Genomic DNA, 26,061 nt, shown 5'->3' on the forward strand with positions numbered 1-26,061 from the left:
GAAAATGTGCCCTTTCCTCACTGTAGTATGATCTCAGAGTTGATATATATAATTAGTGGGGGTGTGGTGGGGTGCAGCCCACCCAAGAGTGAATTTACTGAACTGCATTTCTGATGTGGATGCAGTTCAGTGAATTCACTTTTTGATACAGTTATGATGCAAATAATTGCCAAGCCAATAAACAATGATATAGGCGACAATACAAATTCTGAACCCAAACCAATCCAGATTTGTAAAAGTCAAATCATGTCTACTAAGCCTACTTGTTTTTTTCTTTTTTTTTCTGAAAGGACCACTGAAGCCCTGGATGACAGCCTAATAACCCAAATTGCTTACTTTGACTATGGCAAAGCCTTTGACACCATTCTACATTCTGGTACCATAGGTAAGCGCTTCCAAATTAACATAGACTTCTACTTAGTCTGTCGGACAGCAATTTGGCTGTCTGATAGGACCCACACTGTTCAGGTAGGCTAGGCAGATGAGTATCTATCATCAGCAAGGTTCTGTAACACTCTGTTCTGGGCCCCTCATTTAAGATCTACTTCTCAGTAGTGAAAACAGATATCAGTGAACTGCAACTGGTTTCATATCAATTCCTTAAAGTAATCTCAGTGAGTACTATTTATGTTAAGTAAAATCATTGATAACTACTTCCAGAGACTCTAAATGTATTTTTTTGGAGATGCAAATCCTCCTGCACCCTGCATTTGGAGGAACACCCCATACTTCCCTGATTTAATATATACCAACTTCATAATTACATGGGAGTAACTAAAAGATCATTAGTGTTGAAACTAATTTGAATAATTTTACTTCATACAAGTGGCACTCACTGAAAAGGAAAAAAATGTTAATGTCCAAAAATGCAGTACAGTTTCACTTAGCAAAGACTTCAGTCACACTTCTTGTACCCCTCTCAAAACATACAGAGTTCCCAGGGCTTGGGTACCTATGTTGATTTCAGTCTTCCTAGTGATCATCATGTCTCAGTTGTGGTAAGGAAGTCCTTTTGTCTTACCCATTTGATCTGTAGAGGAATCTTCTCTAAGTCCCATGTAATCTTGGTTCCCCTATATACCTCCCTTATAGGATCTAGCCTTGAATCCAATACCTCTTTTGGAAAATACCTCACAAAGTACCTTGACCAACCTGGAAAATACCAACGGTTTCTGGACAAACATTCTGGACTACAAAATCTAAGCAGCTACCACAAAAGATTGAAAAAAAAATTATCCATCCACTTTGTCTCAAATAGACTCCAATGAAGTGGTGTTTGTTTAGCCTTTTGAGCACAGAAAGTTCCTATACTTTTTGATCTCCATGTTTGCAAAAGCAACAGTCAACACTTGTACCAAAGACTTCATCCCCTGTCATAAAGTCAACAATGCCTGTATGTCTGACAGATTCATAACCCCAAGTACTTTTCTTTCATTTGGAATGAACTCCATGCATACATCAAACAACATAATACTCTATTGACTTTCAAAACTTGACTTAATGACTAAATGGGAGACCATAAATGCTTGATAGGGGTATTGGAAATAATCTTCCTACCATGAGTAACTAATATACTTTCAGGGGTAGCCAGTATACTTTCACATCATTGCTTTCCAATGGCTATTTAGCAGTAAGCTTAGTATAAACCTGTATTACCATTTAATTTTTTCTTATTTTTATTTTCCTGTCTCGGCTGATTTAAAGATAAGATTTTAGTAATGTTTTGTATTATGTAGAATCTTAATGGATGAAAGAAAGTAGAGGAAAAAAATGCCTGTACCTTTCTACCATGCCACCATTTCATTTTTTCTTACTTTTATTTCCCTGTCTCAGCTGATTTTAAGATAAGATTTTAGTAATGTTTTGTATTATGTAGAATCTTAATGGATGAAAGGAAGAAGAGGAAAAAAATGCCTGTACCTTTCTACCATGCCTCCATATGTATAATTCCTTCAGAAGACCCGTATTACAATTCCAGCAGCTAACAGACTTTCTACCAGAGTTAATATGACCACATTCATCCAAGGCCTTCATTTTCTCAGAGATTCAGTACTTGTCATTACATGATGAGCCTAAGGTGTAGAGTGTAGGGTAAGGGCAAAAAATACGTGGTAAGATAGAAACTATAGTGGTTAAATTAGACTTTCTTCCATTAAAAGTGTTTAGAGGGAGAGTCTCAGAATTTGGCTACATTGTGTCATAATGCTCACATTGTGAAATACTGAAAGATTTTCAAAAATGTAAGCTAACTTCAGAAAAGGGTAGAGTTTTAGGTGACTGTGAGGGGTAGAGATGACATTTTCTTGTGTGTTTTGATGTTGTGGATGGGGTACAGAGCCACGCTGACTTGGATTCTGCTTCAGTGTATTACTCCATCACTCAATGCCAATGGTTTTAGACTGGTTCATATCAAAATCCAAAATACTGTGCGATGAAATGTACTTTAGTATTTTAAAAGGATTTTTCATTTTCTGAGAAGTTTTTATAGAATCTATAGAGAAAAACTTTTTGACCCTGGACTTTATTATTTTTTTAATTGTTGAATGGCATGCTTTATTTGTTGTACTGAGCACAAATAGATCAGCTGATACACAACTGATTTGGGGTAAAGCATGAGCATTAATGTAGCCTTCTGTACCATGGTTAGATATTTGTAAGCATTAACTCAAAGAACACTTCTAAATATCTTCATTAATGCTAACCCCACAATCATCTGCCTTCATTTCCGAAGTTTTGGTAAAGAGTTTTCGAGACTTAATGATACTGGCCAGTAGTTTGCAGGATACTTGTGCCCTTACTGAGTATGCAGTCAGCATTCTGTTTTCAAACCAAAATAAGTGAGTCAAATAAATTAAATTAAGTTCTAATTGAAGTTGTTTTACTTGCACAGTGTCACTGTGGTAGAATTCATTTTAGAAAATATTTATTGAATTTTAATATTATTGTGAATTTTCTTTTTGCAGCTAAATTTCTAATTTTTACATATGTAATAAGGTTCATAAGGATACAGTGTCAGATTGACTAGCTGTTGAACCAGTTTGATTGCCAAAATCTACTAGACACTGTTTGATAATTTCGTTACTTTGGTCTCTTCCAAAAGACTGTAGTATAATCATTAGTGTCACCCTTTTCAAATGTTAAACTTTTCAGGGGTCAAAGTTTGAAAGAGAAAAGTCGAAAATCAAATGTTTTTAGAATGATGTAAAAAGTATCATGGTTTAGTATTCACACATTTTATAGCATAAAGTAATCTTCTGGATACTTAGGTGAAATCACTTCTAGTCCATGATTTCTGTAATACAAAGATAAATGAATAAAGAAATCTAAATTCATCTATTAGACCATAGACTGTATATAGCTTTGGAATCATGCTACAGGTATTTACAATAAAACAATTAACTTTAGTAGCTCTATTTTACTATGATCCATTACAACATTCAACTCATCAGCAATAATAAAATAATAAAATAATGATTTTTTTCTGTTTTTTTTTTTTATTCTAGAAAGCAATCTTAGTATCAAAACAATAAATTCTAATTATTCTGAGAGAAGGTAATCCATCCAGCCCGGATGTCTTCCACTAAAGAAATTATGGAACAAGAAATGAATGTCATTCACAATATGTTTTTAAATAGGGGTTATCCCGAGGTTATACTCAACCCATCATTACATATGTTAAAAAAAATGGGGGGCAAAAGTTTTTTTCTTTAACCTTTTGCAGAATAAAAAAGACGACCAAAATAGAAATATTTGTGTACTTATGTATAGTCCATACACGAACTTCATCAAAGATATATTTTACAAGCATTGGAATCTTATGACTACATCTGATGAAGTTAGTGAAATAGCAAACCATTCCTAAATTTGTGTTTTTAAGACCTCTGCAAACATCAAAACATGTTAGAAGGTAACAAGGAAAAGAAGAATACATTTACAGGGAAGTGTGGAACTTGTAAGCAATGTAAAGAAATCAATAATGCCAACGTCATCAGGTTAAATAATATAGTGAAGACACGTTTGTTCAGCTTGGGAGGGAATTGTAATACCCAAGAGTGGTTTATGTATGCAAATGCATTTTATGTGATTATTATTATAAGACTGAAGGAAACTCAAAACAAGAATATACAAACATTTATACAAGATTAAGAAACAGACCCTAAAATGCTCTCTCTCAAGCATATTTTTTTAGAGGTCCTCTTTTCAGCATCATTGACCAGATAAGTAATACAGAATTAAAGGGCAATTGGAAACATATCTTGCCCTGTTAGAAAGCAAATGGCAATAATATGTGATGCTACCACTCATCCTTAAGGACTTCATCAGCATTAAACCCTTTCTTTTATTGGATGTTTAATTTTCCAACATTTAACATTAATTTTAACATTTAATATTGTATATTTATATACATTTATTTATTGATGTACATTATGGATATTCATATATTTATATTTAAATTAATTATATATTTATATATTTATTTATTATATATATACTATTTATATATTCAATTATATACAGTATTTACTATATTTATATTCACATTACATAATTAATAACATTGATAGTCATACATATCACATGTATATACATATATATTTTTCCATCATGCTTTCATGTTAGCATTATATTAGGCAGATGTACCTTTTAACCTTTATTTTAATAATTGATACCATTTTCTTTTAACATAGGGTATTTACAAGAATGGTTATCATTAAATCTGTCACTGTTTGACTTTTAATTATTTGAGACATTTGAATAACTGTAATTAATTTTAAAAAAAAAAAAAAAAAAAAACTTAAAAAAAATATTTTATAAGCAAAATGTTTTAAATTCATTTTGTGTTTAATTAATGACTTTTGGCACAAAAAACTCTTTATATAGACTTATATCTTGTTTTACTGGTTCTGATGAAATCTGCTTGGTAGCAGATGAAAGCGCTTAACCGGATTATTGGCTTGTTTTCTGTGTGTACCTTCTGTGTGTAAAACCTTGTGTGGCAAAAAAAATAAACTTGTTTGTTCTTCTTTCCCGAGAGAGTCTTCCTTGGAACACACAGGGAATTTATAGTTACTAGTTTGCATTAAAAGGGATCTCAGAACTCTATTCTTCAATAAAGCAATGCAACAATATCTGACTTATGGATCTATGATTGAATCAGTTATGCTAGATTTGAATGAACTTGTAATGGCAATGACAACTCCAGATTAGATATATATAACAATGATGCTATTATTTTGTTAATCCACGTTATTGGTATTTTCCACTGATCTGTCAAAGATCTGCTGTCTTTTGAATAAAAGTGATTCGGGTCTTAGTTTATAAACTAGCTGCATAAATGGCTGCTCTTGTGAGATATCTATATCACATTCATTTCTGAGTATAAATATTTACTGACATATAAATTTACTAAAATTATGTGAATAAATCTAGAAAAAAATAGTTGTGGTACTCGTGTTGCTTTTGAAAGGAATGCAAATTGTTATGCTGCCAAAAAAAAAAAAAACATAAAACAAAAAAAATTAGTATAATTAATTTTTGATATAAAGGAAACAGCTCCTCCAGGCCTACATCCTAATCCTTGAAGTAAGAGTAGTCTAATAGAAAAGCTAGAAAATGCCTATTTAAAGTTACATTAAATAAAATATTAAACAGTAAACAAGCCAAATGTATTACTAACCATAGAAACAGATACTTTAAGAGCCAGATTCATTAACTACTTGGAAGTGCCTATGGAGTGCCCCAATTAATTCTACAGGTCACTACCAGCAAAGGAACCATCATCCCCCTGCTGTGAGGCAGCACTGTCAGTCACTGGTGACCCAGCACCAGAAATCTTGACTGACACAAATGAATGGAAGCGTGGCCTCATTTCCTCCACACAAATGGACAAAGCAATAGAAAAAAATACACATTACATACATGCTAGCAACACAATCACATGTATTCCGTAGACTAGCACAGAATTGTTATATATCCCAGGGCTGGGGCAGTCATCCCTGCTTCCCATGAACTCCTGCAGTATTCAACTCCTAGTATACATGTAAAACAGATAACAGAACAAAGCAATAAACTATAGAAAATGTGTAAAATACACTTCTGGCTGTCTTTACCAAATCACCACTTCAATGTTTTTTCATTTGATGCATTTCTACTTTGATATTTCGAAATGTATCCATATGTGTGTGTTTGTATGTGTGAGTGTGTGTGTTTATATATATATATATATATATATATATATATATATATATATATATATATATATATGTGTGTGTGTGTGTGTGTGTGCGTGTGTGTGTGTGTATTTATTTGTATTATCATTATTCTATTAACATCACCTGTTATACTTGAACATTTTTGGTATAGTACATTTTGATTGTACCAATGAGTTTTTACATTTCAATTAATGCTCAGAGTATAATCTATTTTATTTCTTTGTACACCAGAGTTTTTCTTCTCAGACCTTTGCTGAAAAGGGGACTATTACTGCTAAGTCAGATTGTAAAGTCCAACATATGAAATAATCGATTAAGCAAGGGCAACAAAAAGTGTACTAACCAGAATACATTTGCAATTTAATGCTTATATCTTTAAGACTAAAATATTTATGCATGAATTATGAGCAAACAGATTTTTAATGTAGGACAAATTGCTTTTATATTTATAAACAGGAATGAAATACTGGCTCCTCCATGGACAGGAACTATTACCAGGATTTCCACAAAATATTCATGCTTTTGGATTTCCAAGCAGTGTTAAAAAAGTAGATGCAGCTGTTTACCTACAGAACAAAAGAAAGATACTTTTCTTTTCAGATAAGAGTTACTGGAGGTATTTTCAAAAGTCTATTTTAATAGCATGTTTTTTTTAAATGAACTCTTTTCTCGTGTATGCTTATAAATTGTTGCTTTCAGTTATGACAGAACCAAAAAAGCAATGGATAAAGGTTTTCCCAAGAACATAGTAGATGATTTCCCAAGCATTGGAAACAAAATAGATGCTGCAGTCAACAATAATGGTAAGATCACGTTTTCATGTTATCTTTTCTTTTACCTGAAAAGTTATTTTCCAATTTTAGTTCCCACTGATTTCATAGCTGATTTATAATTGTGCATTTTTTGAAACTTAACTTATTTAGGGTAACATGTTACTGACCAGGACAAAAATAGAATAGGATTAGGAAAACAGTGTCAGATATAAATAATATAAACTTTCATTAGTGGCAAAATGGATTAGTGGTTATTGCATTGCATGTATACCTTTACTCCACCTCAGACAAATGCACTACACTAATACTTATCTGTTGGTGAGTGCTTTGGTCTCAATGAGGTCTGAGCAGTGTTTAACAATTATTCTCAGTTATGACAAAGGATGATACACTGACTCATTATCCATTGAAATATTCTACATTTTGTTACAAAAAATTAGGAATCCAGATACTAATAATTTCATTGGGTAGCAGTCTTTAACTCTAATCTTTGTGGAGTAAAATCCTCTTGGTGAATTTTCTTTGCACTCTCTCAAGATAATTCAACCAACCTATTCTGTACATACAAAAATGTTATTGTACTCTAAAACTAGCTTAATATATGTTTTATATATCAATATAAGGCACCTCATTTCTTGTGCTAAGATTTTTAAACATGTATCCTATTTGATGCATAGCTTTATTACTTATCAGTTAAGCATTTGTGTCAAAGGAAAGATTAGCATTCATGGTTATTCCTAGGTCTTTTTACTAGATTATCTCCTTTAGTGGATATTCTAGTAAGTATTCAGGCAGATGAACTGTAGCCTTTCCAAAATACATTATATGACATTTGTCATAACTAAAATGTATACCTCTGTTGTGAGACAAAAGACCAAGCTGTCTAACATAAGAATTTAAATGTTCAGTATCAGATTAATTTCATACAGTGAACCCAGTCTTACAATCACCTACCTACTTATTTATCCTGCATGTCTTAAATGTAAGAATGGAGCCAAATACAATATTAAATAATATCAGTCCAAGAACTGTGCTTAGGGGAACTCCAAGATGGATAGTAAAAGAATCGGAGCTTATACCTTCTATGGCTACGCACTGTGATCTATCAGTTGACTATGACATAATCTGTTTTACCAGGAATACATTGACCTTAGCCTTCATAGAGCTTTAGTAGATCACATGGTGAGGAAGGGAATCAAAGGCCTTAGCTAAGTGCAAGAAAAGTACTCCAAGTCACTTGCAGAAGAGTGTAAGTCCACTCCAGGTACTGTAGTTCCTTTTCTTTAATGCATGATTGCACTATGGACTGCATTTAACTGCACTAGTCTTAGTGAATGACTTTACCTGAAGAAGTCTCACCATCAGGTGGGATGAAAAGCTCTTTGTGTTCATAGTTGTTTTTATCATCTGCTTCAATACAGATTATGTGCTACATTAAAGAAAAGGAACTACAGTACCTGGAGTGGACTTACATTCTTCTGCAAGTGTCTTGGATTGTTGTTTGGTCTGCTACTTTTCCTGGTTTTAAGAAAAGTACTCCACAAAGGGAAAAGGAAAAATTATACATATAAACATATTACATTCCTTCAAATGCTGTTTTACAGATGCATATAGTACATTTATACTTCTGTAAGTTTGGAAAACACAGTTTGTTTGTTCATGTAATCACCTGGTATGTAAGCTGATATTTAAGAAGTTCTAATTGACATGATCCTAAAAAGTGAAATAGTACATTAGCAAGCATGGCTGTTTAGCATTATTTATGCAGAATTAATCACTAAATATATTCTTGGTAACATTCTCATTACTTTAGTTAACTATTAAAGTACTGCATGTATTTTAAGACATTGTGGCGGTAGGTGGTCACTCCTAGGGTGAAGCTCTCAGTTTGCTTCTCGGTAAACATCTGTATCTTCACCTATTGTCATGAGCTTTGAATATGACCACAAGGATGAGATCATGGATACAAGTAGCAGATATAAAGTAAATTCACAAGGTTTCTGGATTCATTTTCCATAACAGAATGAGGAAATTGGCAACCCAATAAGATTTTGGAGCAGATATAGGATTGACAGGTAATTTAGCCCTTAGTGAGAATGCCCCTAATTATTTCCCATGGGGTGCATACTACATACAGCTGCTGGGGGAGGGAGGCCTTGGTACAGACACAGGACATGCTAGTGTGATTATACCTTAGAAATGTCCAATAAACATCACAGGATCCATCAGAATGAGCTGAAAACTGTTGCTGGGGATGCTGCAGTCTGGTCTATCTGCACCCACACTAGGTCAAGCAGTTTAGAAAATGAGTTGATGGATGGTAACAGATGATGGCACAGTTGCTGCAAAACTGAAAGAAGTCTCAAAATACTCATGCATTGATCTATAGATGAAAGGTAGCAACAATCCCTCAAAAGCAAGTTGGAAGCAACCTGCCTTTTGTGGCTTCACAACTACATAGCAATTAGCAATCCTCTTACACCCACAAAGTGAAACAGGTTTGTACCCAAGTCTTTACCTGTCCAAGAAGCAGTTGATTATTTCAATAAGGTACTAAACAACACCATCCGCATTTGAATTCCAATTTACCAAACAAGCACAGCTAAATTTAAAAGAAAGCATCGGGGTGGATTTATAAAATCAATGGGCAGGTGTGTTAATAACCACTGTGTGCAGCTTCATTAAGGGGTTTAGCATAAATGCCAAGTATGTGGGCAATAAATAGTATAATTCACAAATATGAATCACCCTAGAGGTGGACCACACACAAACACACACACACACACACACACACACACACACACACACACACACACACACACACACACACACACACACAAAAGATACATACACTGTGATACAAACCACAAGTGTTGCAGACAGTAAACTTGCACTTCATAGCATAGTCATCTCTAACAATGTATGCTGATTCAACAGTATTCATTCTGCCTGCTGCTACTCCGTTGGCATGGCTGGGGAGATCCATAAGTATTTCAGCCTCACTGGCCATGCCTGTGCACATTACAAAAATGATGAGTATGGTGCAGGTTTAGCTCCCATGATGACAGATTGGTGTTATCACCATGTTTGGGGGTGGTATGTGATTGAAATAGTGTGCTTATGCACGCAGTACATGCTGCTGCAGGATATTTTTTTATCTGTTTACTTAAACTTAGGTTCCTTGGTCTTTGCTTTACAGCTAATGTAGCCAAACTCCTATAGTCTGTTAAGGAGTACCTCCCCTGTGTAACAACATTCTGTACTGAGTGGCTGCCATATATCCACAGTTGTAGCCTTGTGACATTCCAATTGACATGCACACTTACATTTGTGAGTAATAGTAGATGATGTAGCTCCTTATTTGCATACCTTCCCCAAACCTGGGCTCTTCTAAATACACAGCAATGTAAGTACAGTGGCGTTCATTATTTTGCAGGGCTTTGGTATGTGTTTTTCGCCATATACCAGCCCTATGCAATTGCAGTCTTGGTCTGTGAATCTTTCTCAGGATTTATAATTAAAAAGGTATTCTCAAGTTTACAGCTTAAATCTCTTAACATAATAAACCGACTAAATGAGCTACAGAACTTCTAACAAAAACTATCAAAACCTCAGAGATGTCCTATGAACAGAGGCTGGTGTCATTCTGACCCAAATGAGATTTATGATATGCAGGCAAGGAATACAGGTACTCACTTCAAACCTTAATTATGAAGAGTTTTACCACATCCCCTTCTGAGATGATCACCCTCCTCGACAACCCCATTAGAGGAACCAACTGCTGAAAAATCACAACATATTTGGCAACAAATGGCCTAATAAACAGAGAATACTTAGTCACACTTGAATGTAGAAACAACTGAATTTGTACTCTATATGTGCTAGTAGTTCTTTGTCATTTGTACATTATGAAGTTTATACCCAATTTATATCAGTCATGTTTATATGTCGTATGTGGGTTTCCTTCTCTGAAAAGTTACATGTCTGCAGCATATGTACTACATGTATATATTGTTTCATTGAGACATTCATAGTGGGTGATTTTAATTTAGACTGGCTTGCATGTGATACAGATCACCCCATCCATCACATAAACTTGCATAGTTTTATACAAATTATTCAAGAACCTACCTTAATAGATAAAGCTAGAAAAAACAATCAAACTTGGACTGGATATTACTAAATAACTCCTCTCACTCATTCCAGTCAGGTTGCCTTCCTGATGGTCTGAGCGACCACCTACCCACATTTCTTATACGACAACACATATTCCCACCAAAACCTACTAAACAACTTTAATCTTGACAACTTCCCAGCTGACCTACACAGGTGCAATTGGACCCCACTCAAATACCTTGACCTAGATGACACTGTGAACCACTTTAATAAATCCTTTTTAGATATATTAAATGTACATGGCCCTGTTAAAACCATCAGAGTAAAATCAAATTATGCCCTCTGGCAAAGCAGAGACACCAGGGCCCTTCTGAAAACTAGAGATAAAGCCTGGGAACTATGGTGTAAGACTAACATAGTAGTTTCTAAACAACAGTATCAAGAACTTAAAAATAAGGCAAAAAAAAAAAAACAAATAAAACAGGATAAAATAAATTTCTATCATAACATTCAAAACACATACCAAAAAAAACCCTCAAAAACTCTGGCCTGCCATTAACTCAATCCTTCACCCAGGAAAATCTACTAGACCAACCCCAAACATCCACAACAATTCCAATAGCATAGCTACCACTTTTAACAAACATTTTACTGAATCTATAATTGTCCTTTCCAAGCAGCAAACCCCTATTTCTGATACCAAACCAGCCAAGTCTACAACTAGCAATGCCTCATTCTCTTTCTCCTCAGTTCCTACAGCTGCTATAAAAAACTCCAGAAACTAAAACCTACTACACTTGCCATAGATAACTTACCTAGTGAATACCTCAGAACTGCAGATGAATCTGTAGCCTTCCCAGTATCAATCCTTATAAGCAGAGCCATTCTCAAAAGCAAGGTTCCTCAACTGTAGAAAACCTCCCATGTAATCCCACTTCATAAAGGGGGACCTTCCAAAGAACTGACAAACTATCAGCCAATTGATATTCTTTCACCTCTTTCTAAGCAATTGGTAAGGTGTATTCATCCCCAGGTCATGAAATTCTTACTAACAAATAACCTTCTCTCAAACACTCAGCATGGGTTTCACCCATCATGTAGTACCACTACAGCTCTCTTATCCTTGACTAACACCATAAATCATCACTGGACTAACAATAACTTTGTATCTGCCATCTTTCTAGACCTATCAAAGTTTTGGATATGGTCTCCCATTCCAGACTAATAGCTGTACTAACTGAACTATCCTTCTCACCATCTGCCACAGCATGGTTTAATACCTATTTATCTGGCTGTCAACAATCTGTTCTATGGCAAGGTGACCTATCTCCATGCCTTCCTTTATCCATTGGTACCACTACAGCTCTCTCTCTATATGACAACCTACATAAATCATCACTGGACTAACAATAACTTTGTATATGCCATCTTTCTAGACCTATCAAAGTTTTGGATATGGTCTCCCATTCCAAACTAATAGCTGTACTGACTGAACTATCCTTCTCACCATCTGCCACAGCTTGGTTTAATACCTATTTATCTGGCTGTCAACAATCTGTTCTATGGCAAGGTGACCTATCTCCATGCTTTCCTTTATCCATTGGTGTCCCCCAAGGATCTATCTTGGGCCCTCTCCTTTTCTCCCTCTTTACTAATAATCTACACACAGCTACTCCACATGGATCTATAATACAGTATGCAGATGATTTAACACTTATCTGTGCTGCCACTTCTCTATCAGCTCTTTATTCTCAAATACAGAAATCTTTCACTTCTGCTGAAACATGGTTAGCCACTGCCCATCTAATCCTGAACCCATAAAAAACTAAATGATTACTCTTCCAACCTAACAAGACATCTGCCTCATGCCCACCATTTAACATAACATAATAGCCAAAGACAATACTGTCATCTCCCTGACAACCCCATACAAAGCTTCTTGGCGTGAAACAGACAATAACCTAAAACATGACTTACATATCTCCCTAACAATAAAAAGTCCATAAGAAACTGGGAAGTCTATATAGGCACAAAATGTTCCTGACAAAATGGCCAAAATTACATTAGCACAAACCCATCTGCTCTCCACTCTACTATATGCCTCTACAGTTTTAACTAATCTTAGGAAACTGACCTACGTTAGAAGTATGTTATAATAACATTGCTAAGTTTGTATATGAATGCCCATATAGAACACATCATTGTACAACTTTAAGGATACTAGACTGGCTTGAACTTCCCAACAACATTCTTTACAACCAACTCTGTCTAACTCATAAAATTGTAACACAACCAACCAGAATCCCTGCACTGCAAAATCCCATCTTTCCTTACAACTCCAGCAGACCACTTCACTCTAACAATAAGAACTTACTCACCATCTTCAAGGCCAGCAACACAGCAGGAGAATCTTTATTTTCCAGCTATATATCTCCTATATAGAACTCCCTTCCTAACTCCATTCTCTCAGTCTCATCCATTAACCACTTTAAGCCATCACTTAAAGCCTATCTAAAAAATAAATGGCTATGTTCCTGTACTAACCCATCATGAATGCTCTGATACATCACAGTATACCCCAACCATATCCATCTTCATCCCCGGTGTTTAATCTTTTATTCCTAACGGCCTGTCTTAACCTTATATCCTCATATTAGTCATACTTTACAAATAGTACTAGCTAAGTTCAAAGCCTAGGTTTTGTTGTCATGATGTAACAAATTTGTGTTGTCTTATGTATACTACATTTAGTTTACTTTATACTTTATTATTGTAATCTGTGCATTAAAATTTACTGTTACTCATGGAGCTTTTCTTCTCAGGCCTCTGCTGAAAAAGGACCTGTGTCCAGTCAGACTTTCCCGGTAAACAAATGTTAAATAAATGTTAAATAAATAAGTGAATAAATAAATAACTAAATAAATAAATACATTAACTTCCAAAAAAAAACAATCAAGTATCATAAAATTTCTGTGTCATTTACTGACATTGCTATAGTTATGTGGCTGGACACATTTCCTCAATTGTTCTCAACTGATGCCTATGCAAAAATATCACATCTATGTTCTGAAATGGCATTTATGGAAAATATTATACCAAATTACTATTTACTGTGCATGTATGATACATATCATTGCCTCAAATCACACTGTTCAGAATTATATTATATATGATCTCATAATGTCTCACATGTTATTGACATGTCTTGACTTTATGTACTATAATATTTCTGAAGCTTTTTTCTGGCAGACTTGACTAAAAGTGGAGACTCCCTTGGTGGACATTCCTAGTCAACAAATAATAATAAACAGACAGGCAGATAGCTAGACAAATAAATAGGACATAACTAATTGGCTTCTATTCAATATTTGAATACTTGACCATTCACCTGGCTTAATAGTGTTCCACAAGTTTATTCTGACTTTTGGACCCTGCCTTAAAGTACTGATTATTTATTTATTCAGTTTGGTAACCATGATAGAGCACTGATCCCAATGAATCAGTTTGAGTCTCTGAACAGATACACAAAAACTGCATTTTACAAGTAGTAAAACAAAACAGCAAAGTCCAAAACAATTGATATAAACGTAATAGGCAATCACTAAAGATTGATCATAAAGTTGGGAATTTGGGTACACTTACTGACGATGGGTTGACTTTTGGCATAAGCACAGCATACCTGGTGATTACCGCCTTCAGAGTGTCCCCTACAATTCAAAAGTGCATGTCCAGTCAGCCTAGGGATATGAGCATCCTTCTCTATACCTCCAAAATGCATTTATTAGCTGAATACAATATTACTTTCTTGTGCCTACTAACAAAACATCCAGTACAGCATAAATAGGTACAGAGAATCCTGACCAAAAGAACTGGTGGCCTCAGTGATGCTGCTCACTCCAGTAGAATAAAGGAACTATCACTAACCTTTATGCCATACAAAATATTCAGAAAGGATCTCTACCTTCTTTTCAAGGCTATATCTGAATTTGTACTATTGAAGAATCTCTGCATAGGTTCCTAGGCTCATACTTTCTCACCAGGCAATCTATTACAACATCATTTGGTCTTTGGTCACTGCAGATTATTTACTTCCACTGTTTATAACAGACTATAGGGCCTGATACAGTGTGAGTTTATCTTTACCCACCCAATTATTAAATTAGATTTTAAAGAATCGGATTTGGTTTAATTGATATGGAGCAGGAGATTATTTCAGAGATGGGGATATTTTGGGAGAAGGATCTGTCTCCCCATCAGGTCCTATTTATATTGGGATGAAGATTTAGGGCCGTAAAGTGGGACTTGATAGAGTACACAGTTTTAGAAACATGTAGAAGGTCAGGCAGCCCAGGGTTATTTGCCACCCTGAAGGTCAGGCAGAGATTGACATAAAGAATGTTATAAGAGACAAAAAATAGAGTTACAAAGATTTTAGAAGTTTTGTGCAGCTTAGATTAATCATGCATATGATGTTTTTGGGGAGGAAACACTGTAGGTTTTCCAGTAGGGTGGGGTGAAGCACAAAATGTTGGGGGGGGGCACATTTGCCAAAAGTGGTCTTCAGTGCATTATCTGGATTTGAATGCCAGTATTGCATTTGCACTGTAACACTGTAGTGTTCCATGTGTGGGAGGCATGCATGTTGGAATAGAAAGGAGGGCTTTTTAGCTATCTACACCTCTACTATCACCTCACATATGAGAATAGAGAGGTTAGCTAGTAGTCTGTAGTTTCCAGAGTTAGAGGCTGAACTTCCCATCTATCAGAGGACCATTACTGCTCATCTTCAGGCTTCAGGAACATTGCCAGTTGAAACACTGAAGTTAAATAGCTCTACAGAGGAGTCAACAAATCAATATTTGATGCTAACAAGGAAACAGCTTGGTATGTTGTCTGTGTCCATAGAGCTAGTATTCTTTGTTTTGATGAAGTCATCTAATACTTGTGTTACAGTGATTTGAGGGAAGTTTTCACCTGATGGTTTGGGAGGGAAAAGATGGCAGAGATGGGGACAGAAGTTTGAGGTACGTTTATCCTTAAAGTTATTTGTGATCTGCTCTGGGTTTTAGTGAGTGGTCACGTTTCTGAGATTTTTTACTTAATTTAAAATGGCTTTATGGATATATTTGGAGATGGCTGCAATATTTAACTGATATTTAATCTTGTTTATATTGATCTTATGCCTAATTCCTGTTAACTCTTTTGATTTCACTTTTGGATTGGTGGAATCTATGTTTTCCCTGTTGTATAGTTTGTTTATGCTAGGGTTCCAGCAAAGGAGATTTATTTCTGAATTTTGCATTATATTTATGGCAGATGGGAACAGAGGCATTGATGCAGGATTTAGGTGGGAATAGCAATACATGGTACATGTAACCATTTTTGCTGTGATGTCTTCATGTGGTTGAGAACTGTTAAACTTCACAAAGACTGTAAGTTTGTCTTGGAGAAGTCCTTGAAGACGTGATCTGTGGGCATATTGGGCTGGGATCTTACAGGACTTACTAATACATGATAGTCAAATCTGATTATTTAGGAGATAACTATGTGTATGGTGATTATTGCTGACATATTTGTGAGGACCAGGTCAAGAAGGTTTAGTACCCTAGTAGAGGAAGGCACTAATCACTCTAGGGACTATAGCTTGATGGACTGTTCTGTAGTGGTCCTTTTCATCCGCAGCCTGCAGAATATAACTGAAACAGAAGAAACAGGTTATATGATATACTCAAAGTACACAACATAGTACCAAATAACTAAATAGTTAGTTACTGTAATTTATTGAGGTAATGTGTATGGGCTACAGGTGTCATTGAGGTGCCCTGCAGTTAGGCTTGATATAAAAGGTTATTGTACTTGAGGTTAGCAGGATATGTATCTGCTCTAGCTCATTATCCAGACACAGGTATGATATGATGGAATTTTGACTAAAAATCAATGTATCACCTTCAAAGTAGTGGTAAGGCCATCTTTATCAGAGGGAATAAAGGAGTATCAGATAGTAAAACTATATACAAAAGGAGTTTTATTGTGTTTTCACCATGTTCCTCTCACTGTGCAAATGGTGATGATTTCAAGGGCTATAAAGCCTTTAACAGCAGGCGTCTTCCTGTTTTGGCTTCTAGCATTGATCCATACCACACTGCAGTAAACATGACTTTGGATTTGGTAAGTAGAGAGGTGTATGAGAGCAAGTTTGCTTAAAAATGAGCTATGGGGGCAGACAAGGTTTAGCTAATACGTGGAAGCAATATGCAGAAACCCTGTGGGCTATTAAAGTAGGTAGAATTATCAATCATCTCACCGCAGGGTGACACACTTTGGATCTTCTTGGAATGACAGTAGTAGTTCAATCAGTTGTTAAAATTGTTTATCTTCTGTATGGAGTGTGGCATCATTGATGGAGATGACAGTATACTCAAGGCAAGTTTCCTGCTAACACTTGTAACATACATAAAGATCTTAACCAGACCACTCTTAATATATTCCAGTGAGGCATGATACAGTTTGTTCACACTTGCATGCACAAAGGCCATGTTGCATGTATACATGTTGCATGTATACATGAGGTGGAGGGATTTAAGTGCCCTAGTGACATTGCAGATTTCAACACCCAAGAGGCAGTTAACCATCACCCTATGTTTGCTCAGACTGATGAAGGGTGCATCAGTATGCCTCACTACAGAGTCACTTATGACTAGGACAATGTTATGTGGAATGGTACTGCCTGTGGTCTACAGATGCTGGGCATGCCACTTGGGTAACCGGTGTTTGCTGTTTTATAATGGACACATGCGTACTGCAGTTCAGGTGTTCCTTTATGCTTCTGCATTTTGTTTGCAGTAAGTAGTATGTTACTGTGGAGGCCTTTGTGGTTTGGGTAAGTTTTTGTTTTTGTACCATAGCATATGTGAGTGTAGTTGTGATGCTGTGTTGCTGAGGTGTAGTGGCTGTGTGTGATTTCATTCACCTCAATGGTTGGAGAGGTTTGCCTCTAGTTTAATTATATATCAGGACCTCTCACATGTAGAATCAGAGCTTGGAAATAATATCAGGTTTTAGTGAGCATAAGGCAATGACTACAATGTGTCACTGGTGATGTACAGTAAGTGGAAAGGACAAAATAAATTAAAGACAAAAGCATCTAATCCATTCCAGACACTTGGTGATAGCAAGCAAAAGCAAATGTATGAACAGGACACAGAAGATCTTTCTCTCACAGGTTCAGTATGCAGACTGTTCAGAGCATTTGAAAAAAGAAAGAAACAAACAAATAACTAAATAAATAAATAAATAAATGCTTTAGCCAGCAACAGCTATAAACAGTCAGCTCGAAAGTACTCAGTAAAAGTATACAAAAGGGACAGTACTCATTTTGGAGCTATTACAGTTAAAAATCAACATAAATAGCTGAAAAACACAGTGTTAGATTGCAGATGCTAGGGACATATTGCTGAAAATTATAAGAAGCCTATTTTTTGGCATGGTAATAGCAAAGGATTTCATACTAAACTGGAAGTAGACACAACAGGGTCAGCTTCATTGTTAATCTGATTATGAAAGAAGAAATACATGGATAATTATATTAGTCTGAGGATTCCACACCTCTGGACAGCATTTCCCTGGTATTCCATCAAAGTATATCTCCTACATCTTTTAAATGAGGCTTGCTATCTGAATGAGGGATAAAAGTGCCAACATTGGAGACAGCTGTTAAGCTTCTGGAATGCCAATATATCATAAACTTAATACTGTAACCTTTGACTCTATAACCTAGTCAGGTAACTGCATAATGTTATATTCAATGACACTCCATTTAAAACAGTGCACTTACATCTCTGACTTCATGTACTATGAACAAAATGCAGAGGTTATATTACTACACTCCCTGTAAATTTAGCATAACACAAAATTGATTTTACATTCATGTCTTAATTTGGAAAAAAATAAGCCTTAAAACAACAGCGTACTGTGCTAAAGTAACTACATTAGTCCCTTAGGAAATCTAGATTTTATAGTTTGGTAACTAAGTTTCATTTGTTTTCCATTTGAAATCAAAAAAGTTAAATGTATTTTGTTTCTCAGATTTAGTTCCTGAAGGAAAAGTATAAGTATGCATTTTCTAAAAATGGACTTTTTCTTTTTCTTTTGGCTGCTCCTGTTAGGGGTCATCACAGCAGATCATCTATTTCCATTTCTTCCTGTCCTCTGCATCTTTCTCTGTTACAGCAACCACCTGTATGTCCTTTCTCACAACATCCATGAACCTTATCTTATGCCTTCCTCTTTTCCTCTTACCTGGCAGCTCCATCCTTAGCATCCTTCTCCCAATATAACCACCATCTCACCTCAGCACATCTCCAAACCAATGTAATCTCACCTCTCTGGCTTTGTCTCCAAACCATTTAACCTGAGCTGACCCTCTAATATACTTATTTCTAATCCTGTCCATCCTCATCACAGCCAGTGCAATCTTAACATCTTTAACTTTGCCACCTCCAGCTCTGAGTCCTATCTTTTCATCAGTGCCACCCTCTCCAACCCATATAACATAGCTGGTGTCACTACCATCTTGTAGTCCTTCCCTTTCACTCTTACTGGAACCTATCTGTTACAAATCACTCCTGACACTCTTCTCCACCCACTCCACCCTGCCAGCACTCTCTTCTTCTCCTCTCTTACACACTTACCATTGCTCTGAATTGTTGATCTGAAGTATTTAAACTCATCCACCTTCACCAACTCTACTCCCTGCATCCTCACCATTCCTCTGTCCTCCCTCTCATTCACAGACATATATTCTCTCTTATTCCTACTGACCTTCATTCCTGTCCTCTCTAGAACATATCTCCACCTGTCCAGGGTCTCCCCAACCTGTTCCCTACTCTCACTACAAATTACAATGTCATCTGCAAACATCATAGTCCACAGGGACTCCTGTCTGGTCTCATCTTTCATTTATCAATGTCTGAATTGCCTGAGGTATTGTTAAGGTAAAGGTCTTCAATCAGATTCCAAATGTATACTGATAAAAATTGCAACACCAAAATGTGTCATAGTCAGACCATGGTAGCAGGTGCATCTTACGTGACAACAGTCCCATACACAATGTTGCACACCTTTTTGCAAAACATTAAAGAGAACAAGAGAGTGAGAGAGAGAGAGAGAGAGAAAGAAAAAAAAAGATGCAAAATAATGGCTGTAGTTAAAGATGGACAACCATATATGATGCCATATGTCTCATGGTTGATGACCAGTCTTATGGTCACATTGCAGTCAAGAAAGGGAGCAAGGCAATACTCTGATGCATGTGCTCAATGTGTGAGATGTAGAGCATGAGAAGGGTTTGCTGAGTGAATAATTCTGAGAATGGTATCTAAGAGAATGTTTCTCATTAAAGTATAGTGATCTCAGAGTCAGTATTTATTTATTTAATTTATTTAATCATTGCTTATTTATTTAATCATTTATTTAATCATTGCTTTCATTCAGAGTCAGTATTTATTTATTTAATTTATTTAATCATTGCTTATTTATTTAATCATTTATTTAATCATTGCTTTCATTTACTGGGAAAGTTCAACTGGGTACCAGTCCCATTTTAAGTGGAGGAACAGGGAGAAATTATCCATTTTACAGAGTACGTAGAAGGCAGTTATACAAGATTTGCATAATAAATGCATGTACATACATACATACATAGATTAGCAATGATATGATAGTTAATAACTGTACATGCATAGAAGAGTAAATGAACATACATGAAATAGTAATGATACCACAGTTGATGAATAAATGCAGTAAAATATTAGCTAATATCAAGCTTATAAGATTCAAGTTATTTTCAAATGGAAAATGGATATTGAGTAGGGGACAGTGAAGTAATTATAGGATGAAGATGTTTACAAATTATGAAGGAGGTCCGGGTAACATAGAGAAAAAGATAGTAGTGGAGAGGGGTAGTTGACAGTCAAATCGTTAGAGATTGTGAAGAACTAGCTGTATATAGAAATAACAGATAATGGGGACACAGACCTCCATATCAGAAAATACAGTGGGGTTTCAGCTTTATAACAGTTAGAGCAAATCTCTATTTTTTCCTGTGTTTATTAAAAATACATTTTAGCACTTATAATTCTTGTGTTATAATTATGGCTCATAGCTCACTAAGTGCAGTCATCAAGAAAATTGATAACTTCTGTCTTAGCTGTTGTAACTAGCTGGAAATTCTGCCATTTACTTTATAGTGTGTATAGGATGCATGTATGTCGTGTGACAGATATTTTTTGGTGGTGTTGTTTTTGTTGCTTTTTTATGACAATCCTAAAGAACAATTCCATTAACAGTAAGGTAAAGAAAAATAAATGAGTACTTATTACATGTGCTTTCATTTCTTTCATATATGTTCAGATGTGGAAAAAAACAGTAAAATTCCTAGTAAAACCAATACCAAAAATAACTACAAACCTTTCTTTAATTATGTGAGGAAGTTAGCATTAACAGCCAGCAATGTTCGGAACTAGTGCACAAAAATCCCGCCCAACCTGACCCAAAGGAAATAGCTTATATCCTGAATTGCAAAATTATTGCAAATTTCATTCTACCGAGATTATAGCTATTCCACAGTCTCAGTCCACCTGCTGTAATAAAGATGAAACAAGTCCTTTCAGCCCTTTCAAAAGCTAAAACCCTTATCAACGGGCCCTGAGAAAACACAAGATTGCTTGTTTATTAATACCAAATATGGCCTATCTGAACATCTATTTAACCTTTTTAATCTAAACCTCCCCGCTAGCTACATTCCCAAAGTCTAGAAACCAGCCTGCACAATACCATTGCACAAAGGTGACCTTTTTAACTGTATAGCCCCATTAGCCTCACTAGCCTTGTATGGAAAGTATTATCTCAGACCTCATTAATGTTGACATTGGAAATCTCTTAGCCTCGGACCCTCACCAAAATAGCTTTGTAAAAGGTAGGTTCTGCCTCTTTAACCTCATTAATTTCTTTGAGAAAGCTCACTGAGACAAGGAATAGCAGTTATGCAGTACATACAGGATATCTGTACCTGGCCAAAGCCTTTTAGTCTGTTTTCCATGGAGACATTTCTGACACTCTTGTAAATCTGAACAGAAATCTATATATTGTGCAGTGAATAAATAACTGGTTGTATGACAGAACCCATGTGGTTGCCATCAGATGTGTCACTTCTGAAAGCAAAAAAGTTACCATTGGTCTCCTTTCCTATTTGATATCTATTTTTTTAGACCTTCATGCTAAAGTGACTATACACTGGGTGATGTTATTCAACCTTCCACTGACTCACAATTGGTCCAACATGGGGTAGTCTATGTTAACAATTGCTGCATGAACAATGCTCTCAAATTAAATGTGAAAAAATGCAGTGCAGGTCATTTTGATAAACATCACAAGTCCCAGTTGTACCATATAGGCAACAAAACCCATTGAACAGACACTGACATGATAGAACTAGGTACTCTTGTTGATAAATCCTTATCTTTTGAACATCATATCTCTACAGGAGTTCAGAAAGCTTTGTGACATGCTCATTTAATTTCCAAAGCCATCTCCTCTAGATCTAACAAAGTTTTATTTCTCATTTGCTCATTTCCCACTGGACCCATCACTGAATATAATGCTCCTTTTAGCTTGTATTTGCCTAAACATATTGTTTAACTTGAGCTATGTCAGAAATCGCTAATGAGAACATCAGTGGCCTAAACACCCTCTGTTATCTAGAAAGACTGTCATCCCTATATCAGTATTCAGCGTCTTATAGACTCCTCAGTGGGTATGTGTTTCTAGCCTTTCAAGCCTTGAAAGATCTAACCCTTCTTGACCTCTGTTCTAGGGGTTTCATTGCCTACATGGGAACTAACCCTTCATCCAGGGATAAAAAGGACATGCTGGTGCAATACATTTATATCCCAGCATACCCCCCACTACTGGGATAAACTTTCACTATACATCAAGCAGAGGAGCACCCTTGCCAACATGAAGGTAAACCCAGATGATTAGGTGGGCAACCTCACATTTTTCCCTGGTTTGTCTTGTGTTGTCCTCTTTGAGTCAGAAAGAAACGTCTGAATATGAATTATTAGCCAGGCTTGTAATGGTCTGTAGACTGATTACCCAGTTCTTATCTATAAAAATCTAAACCTAAACATTTGTCTATGCTCCCTTAATATAGGGATATAATACAGGGATATAGATCTAATTTAGGAAAGCTCATCCTCTGTTAGCCAGGATATGCTATCCCTGTTTCTAGAACTGTAGTACAAATTCTATTTGCTAAAACGGAGGGAGAGAGAGAGTGTGTGTGAAAGGGGGCTTCCAAGGTAAACATGGTTGCCATTTTACCCTGTTCTAGGCCAACATCACCAGCTATGTCATCTCCCTTAGCACTTTTCCTCAAAATTACTATGCGTTTTTCTGCCTTTGTAGAATTATCCTTTTACTGTCAAAGCTCCTGCAACATATGTTTATTAGCATTTCCAAGCATTAGTCTGAGTACAATGTTTATTTGTGTAATAAATATTTCCCAACAAAATAGTAGGCAAATGGATATTAGTTATTGATGCTATAATACCAACAAATGTAGAAATATATGATTTTTTTAAATAAGAATTGTTTGTTTCCTGCAAACTGGTAATTTCAACAACTAACACAAAAGCTTGCAAGCTCCACTTAGTCTACATACATAACTAATTATTTCCCTCTGTGTATGAATAAAATGGTCTAATGTCTAATAAACAGAACTCTGCCTTTAGTTCTCTACTATACTTAAAAAGGTATTCCATGGAACTACTGGACTCCATAATGGAGCAGTGTTCTACAGCCCTCTAAATAATGGTTTAGTCTTCTATCAGTCAGTCTATCTATCTATAAGTCACTTATGCCTTGTATCCTAAATAGTTAGAAGTATCTTGACCAGAGTATATGTAACAAACAAAAACGGCTGCCAGGTAAAACCCAGTATATAAAAAAATATACCTGTAAAGAAACCAACAATATACTGGGTACCACACAATAACATCTTTATTTAAACAAACAAACAAAATGTATAAAAGAGAGGTGAGCGCTTTTGCAACCCTAGTTGCTTCATCAGACAAAGATACAAAACACTCTGTTACTTTTATACTTGTGAGGGCAATTAACTCTCAATTAATGATGTCATACATTTAATCAAAATTTAAAGTTGTATTTATCAAAGATACATTATTTGAACTGCTATAACAAGTCACATAAAAAACATGATATAAAAACGATCTAGTTTATAAAATGTAAATCTGTATATGTCACTCCAAGTCCATATATAAACAGGTGTATCTATAAATAGTACTGAATAGAATAGAATATTTATATATAGTATAAGACAATGTTAAAAAAAAAATAAATATATATATATATATATATATATATATATATATATATATGGTTCCCATTCAGAAGCCTGAAACATCATAAGCCTGCATCACTAACCCAAATATCTGTCACTGACCTAACACCACAGGGCTAACAATAGCAAAGCCACAATGACATCAGTATGTCTATTTTTGTGTTTTCAGGATTTTGAGTTTCAGGATTTTGGGCTTTCAGGATTTTGGGCTTTCAGGATTTTTTTTTTTCAGGATTTCTGAATTTTCAGGCTTTTGGTTTCAGATTTTTATTTCATTTTTATGATGTGTTTCTTCTGAAATGAAAAAATATATATATATATATATATATATATATATATATATATGTATTGGTATAAAAAGACATATAAAAAATGTATAAAAAATGTGTGTAAAAAATGTTGTGTAAAAAATGTTATTTGTGTGGGAGACGTCTTGCTTTTAGAAAAGGAACTAGGGATGTAGACCCATTTAACCCTGGGTATTTATCAGCATTAAGCTTTATGATCCATCTCTGTTCGCAATTTTCAGTAAAGTTTTCTATATCTCCTCCTCTCATATTTCTATAAACACACTGTAAAACAAAAAACTTAAAAGAGTGTGAGGAGTCTGTGTTCATAACGTGTTGAGCAAGTGCATTGGTGTTTTTATTATTATTATTTCTGATGTCATGTATATGTTCCAAAATTCTGTCCTTCAGATTTCTATTGGTCTTCCCAACATAAAAGACATGACATTTTTGACAGAAGCAGTAGTACACCACATCGGTGGTCTTACAATCAGTGTATGTATTAAAATAAAGTTCAAAGTTCTTCATAGGATGAACATATGGGTTAGTGCTATAAATATGGACACATGCAGTGCATGACCTACAAGGAAAAGTGCCTTGACGTGTAGAAACACAGGCAATCTCCTTGATGTCTTTATTGCATAAATGTTGTGATAAATTATTCCTAAAGCTGAATCTAGGTGCATTGCCAATAGTTGAATGTAAGCTAGGAATTTCTTGCAAAATGTGCCAATGCTTCTTAATGATATCTGTGTATTGATTCACATTACTTGCAAACTGAAACACTGCTCTAAAACCAGAGTTCTGTGTACCAGTAGTATTATTGTCATGAGAACTATTAGCATCTGATGTTTGAAAATATGGTTTACATCTTGAATCCCTCATAGACCAGGCATCAGATATGGTTTTATCTATTTCATCAGTATGATATCCTCTTTCTAAAAAATCAGCTTTCAAACTCCTTAAAGCTAATATAGCATCATTGTCATTATTGTGTAATCTCAGGGTTCTATACACCTGTCTTTTCAGTACATTTCTTGGAATGTGTCTTGGATGCATACTAGTTTTATGTATGTATGTATTTTTTCTAGTAGTTTTGTGGAAAATCTTGCTCTTAAGGCACATTAAATCTGATTTACTTATATGTACATCTAAAAATTCAATCTCGGACATAGAAAAATGATGTGTAAATTTCAGAAAATCAGTAGTTGTATGTAAGTAATTCACAAAAGATACAAATTCTGAGTTATTGC

The 26,061-nt window shown here is 35.3% G+C and overlaps 1 long non-coding RNA gene across 1 annotated transcript in view; it reads left to right on the plus strand.

Moving 5' to 3' along the window:
• The first annotated feature begins 6,672 nt into the window (after window positions 1-6,672).
• LOC122802793 overlaps window positions 6,673-26,061 on the plus strand; it is a 40,301-nt gene continuing 20,912 nt past the window's right edge. The window contains exons 1-2 of the long non-coding RNA XR_006364978.1: window positions 6,673-6,828; window positions 6,912-7,015. This is a non-coding gene — a long non-coding RNA (uncharacterized LOC122802793). The remainder of the gene's footprint in view (window positions 6,829-6,911; window positions 7,016-26,061) is intronic.

This window comes from Protopterus annectens, chromosome 5.part0, assembly GCF_019279795.1.
Source record: "Protopterus annectens isolate FY-2018-M chromosome 5.part0, PAN1.0, whole genome shotgun sequence".
In the NCBI taxonomy this organism is placed as follows: domain Eukaryota; kingdom Metazoa; phylum Chordata; order Ceratodontiformes; family Protopteridae; genus Protopterus; species Protopterus annectens.